Here is a 4,559-nt window from a genome sequence, read left to right as displayed (position 1 = left end):
GTATTGGCGCTCGGCTACTGTGACCGGCTTTGCGTACATCGTGCCCCGGCTGTGGGTCTCGGATCCAGGATCCACTCGGATAGGTTTGTAGAGGTGGATGTGGTCTACGATCGGGTATAAGTGTCCCGGCTGTGCGTTGTGTTTTCGCGGAGATATGGACCTCGCAGACCGGCGATATTGTCGCTCGTCTTTCGCTGTGATTTTGTCAGAGTACGAAGATCGGCCGACGCTTTTGAACTACTTGCTGCATCGGCTGTGGTTATCCGTTTATAGGAGTGCATGGATGGCTGGTTAGAGGACGTCAAGGTCTACAATTCGGCGTAAGTACCCCGACTGTGCGTTGTGTTTTGGCGGAGATATTGAGCGCGCAATATGCTACAGTGACCTATTTTGACCACGTCGTGCATCGGCTGTGAATGCCCGATCCTGGATCCTCCTCCACAGGTCTTTAGAAGTGGACGTGGTCTACTATTCGGCGTAGGGGACGAGTCTGTGCGTTGTGTATTCGCGGGGATATGCACCGCGCAAACCGGCGATTTGGTTTAAGGAGACAGAGTATTTGGCGCTCGTCTTTCGCTGTGATTTTGTCAGAGTACGAAGATCGGCCGGCGCTTTTGAACTACTTGCTGCATCGGCTGTGGGTATCCGTTTATTGTTCTGCATGTATGGGTGGTTAGAGGAGGTCGGGGTCTACAATAGGGTATAAGTGTCCCGGCTGTGCGTGGTGTTTTGGCGGAGAGATGGAGCGCGCAAAACGGCAACTGCGACCTACTTTGACCGCGTGGTGCCTCGGCTGTGGGTCTCGGATCCAGGATCCACTCGGATAGGTTTGTAGAGGTGGACGTGGTCTACGATTGGGTATAAGTGTCCCGGCTGTGCGTGGTGTTTTCGCGGAGATATCCACCTCGCAAAACGGCGCTTCCGTTTAAGGAAACAGAGTTTTGGCGCTCGTCTTTCGCAGCGCAGCCCAGTAACGTCCCCTACCTTAAGAGAGTCCTCGTTACTCCCGCCGTTTACCCCGCGCGATATGGATCCTGGTTCTGGATCTCGCATCCAGGATCCACTCGGATAGGTTTGTAGAGGTAGACGTATTATACAATTAGGTATGAGTATCCCGGCTGTGCGTTGTGTATTCGCGGAGATATCCATCTCGCAAAACGATATAAAAACGGCTGTGATTTTGTCAGAGTATGAAGATCGCCCGGCGCTTTTTGTCAGAGTATGAAGATCGGCCGGCGCTTTTCAAATACGTGCTGCCTCGGCTGTGGGTATCCGTTTATTATTATGCTTATATGGGTGGTTAGAGGACGTCGGGACCGTGGATTCGGTATAAGAATCCCCGCTGTGCGTTCCATTTCCGGGTAGATATGGACCGCGCAATATGGCCCCTGCGACCCTACTTTGACTACATCGTGCCTCGGTTGTGGACCTCGCATCCATGATCCACTCGGATAGATTTGTAGAGGGGGACTTGGACTACAGTTAGATATAAGTGTCCCGGCTGTGCGTTGTGTATTCGCGGGGATATGGACCTCGCAAAACGGGTATTTCGTTTAAGTCTTTCGCTGTGATTTTGTCAGAGTATGAAGATCGGTCGGCTGTTTTCAAACACGCGCTGCCTCGGCTGTGGTTATCCGTTTATTATTCAGCTTACATAGTTGGTTAGAGGACGTCGGGGCCGTGTATTCAGTATAGGAATCCCCGCTGTGCGTTCTATTTCCGGGTAGATATGGCGCGCGTAATATGGTCCCTGCGACCTACTTTGACTACACCGTGCCTCGGCTGTGGACCTCGCATCCAGGATCCACTCCGATAGTTTTGTAGAGGGGGACGTGGACTACAACTGGGTATAAGTGTCCCGGCTGTGCGTTGTGTATTCGCGGGGATATGGACCTCGCAAAACGGGTATTTCGTTTAAGTCTTTCGCTGTGATTTTGTCAGAGTATGAAGATCGGTCGGCGGTTTTCAAATACGCGCTGTATCGGCTGTGTGTATCCGTTTATAGGAGTGTCTAGATGGGTGGTTAGAGGACTTCCCAGCTTGACAACTGGGCATGAGTATCCCCGCTGTGCGTTCTATTTTCCGGGTAGATATGGCGCGCGTAATATGGGTCCCTGCGACCTACTTTGACCGCGTCGTGCCTCGGCTGTGAGTGTCCGATTGTGGATCACCCTCCACATGTCTTTAGAGGTTGACGGTGGCTACAGGTCGGCATAGGTGTCCCGGCTGTGCGTTGTGTATTCGCGGGGATTATGGACCGCGCAAGACGGCGATTTGGTTTAAGGAACAGAGTATTGGCGCTATCGCTGTGATTTTGTCAGAGTATGAAGATCGGTCGGCGGTTTTCAAATACGTGCTGCCTCGGCTGTGGATACCCGTTTATTATTCTGCTTATATGGGTAGTTAGAGGACGTCGCGACCGTGTATTCAAAATAAGAATCCCCGCTGTGCGTTCCATTTCCGGGTAGATATGGCGCGCGTAATAGGGCCCCTGCGACCTACTTTGACCGCGTGGTGCCTCGGCTGTGGACCTCGCATCCAGGATCCACTCGGATAGGTTTGTAGAAGTGGACTTGGACTACAATTAGATATGAGGTTCCCGGCTGTGCGTTGTGTTTTCGCGGAGATATGGACCGCGCAAAACGGGTATTTGGTTTAAGGATTTTTCGCTGTGATTTTGTCAGAGTATGAAGATCGATCGGCGGTTTTCAAACACGCGCTGCATCGGCTGTGTGTATCCGTTTATTATTCATCTTATATGGGTGGTTAGAGGACTTCCAGCTCGACAACTGGGCATGAGTATCCCCGCTGTGCGTTCTATTTCCGGGTAGATATGGCGCGCGTAATATGGTCCCTGCGACCTACTTTGACCGCGTCGTGCCTCGGCTGTGAGTGTCCGATTGTGGATCACCCTCCACATGTCTTTAGAGGTTGACGGTGGCTACAGGTCGGCATAGGTGTCCCGCTGTGCGTTGTGTATTCGCGGGGATATGGACCGCGCAAGACGGCGATTTGGTTTAAGGAAACAGAGTATTGGCGCTATCGCTGTGATTTTGTCAGAGTATGAAGATCGGTCGGCGGTTTTCAAATACGTGCTGCCTCGGCTGTGGATACCCGTTTATTATTCTGCTTATATGGGTAGTTAGAGGACGTCGCGACCGTGTATTCAAAATAAGAATCCCCGCTGTGCGTTCCATTTCCGGGTAGATATGGCGCGCGTAATAGGGCCCCTGCGACCTACTTTGACCGCGTGGTGCCTCGGCTGTGGACCTCGCATCCAGGATCCACTCGGATAGGTTTGTAGAAGTGGACTTGGACTACAATTAGATATGAGGTTCCCGGCTGTGCGTTGTGTTTTCGCGGAGATATGGACCGCGCAAAACGGGTATTTGGTTTAAGGATTTTTCGCTGTGATTTTGTCAGAGTATGAAGATCGATCGGCGGTTTTCAAACACGCGCTGCATCGGCTGTGTGTATCCGTTTATTATTCATCTTATATGGGTGGTTAGAGGACTTCCAGCTCGACAACTGGGCATGAGTATCCCCGCTGTGCGTTCTATTTCCGGGTAGATATGGCGCGCGTAATATGGTCCCTGCGACCTACTTTGACCGCGGTCGTGCCTCGGCTGTGAGTGTCCGATTGTGGATCACCCTCCACATGTCTTTAGAGGTTGACGGTGGCTACAGGTCGGCATAGGTGTCCCCGGCTGTGCGTTGTGTATTCGCGGGGATATGGACCGCGCAAGACGGCGATTTGGTTTAAGGAAACAGAGTATTGGCGCTATTCGCTGTGATTTTGTCAGAGTATGAAGATCGGTCGGCGGTTTTCAAATACGTGCTGCCTCGGCTGTGGATACCCGTTTATTATTCTGCTTATATGGGTAGTTAGAGGGACGTCGCGACCGTGTATTCAAAATAAGAATCCCCGCTGTGCGTTCCATTTCCGGGTAGATATGGCGCGCGTAATAGGGCCCCTGCGACCTACTTTGACCGCGTGGTGCCTCGGCTGTGGACCTCGCATCCAGGATCCACCTCGGATAGGTTTGTAGAAGTGGACTTGGACTACAATTAGATATGAGGTTCCCGGCTGTGCGTTGTGTTTTCGCGGAGATATGGACCGCGCAAAACGGGTATTTGGTTTAAGGATTTTTCGCTGTGATTTTGTCAGAGTATGAAGATCGATCGGGCGGTTTTCAAACACGCGCTGCATCGGCTGTGTGTATCCGTTTATTATTCATCTTATATGGGTGGTTAGAGGACTTCCAGCTTGACAACTGGGCATGAGTATCCCCGCTGTGCGTTCTATTTCCGGGTAGATATGGCGCGCGTAATATGGTCCCTGCGACCTACTTTGACCGCGTCGTGCCTCGGCTGTGAGTGTCCGATTGTGGATCACCCTCTACAGGTCGTCATAGGTGTCCCGGCTGTGCGTTGTGTATTCGCGGGGATATGGACGCGCAAGACGGCGATTTGGTTTAAGGAAACAGAGTATTGGCGCTATCGCTGTGATTTTGTCAGAGTATGAAGATCGGTCGGCGGTTTTCAAATACGTGCTGCCC

This window comes from Anarhichas minor, unplaced genomic scaffold, assembly GCF_050575085.1.
Source record: "Anarhichas minor isolate MPS153535 unplaced genomic scaffold, ASM5057508v1 ptg000224l, whole genome shotgun sequence".
NCBI classification, from domain to species: Eukaryota; Metazoa; Chordata; class Actinopteri; order Perciformes; family Anarhichadidae; genus Anarhichas; species Anarhichas minor.
This window is presented reverse-complemented; position numbering follows the sequence as displayed.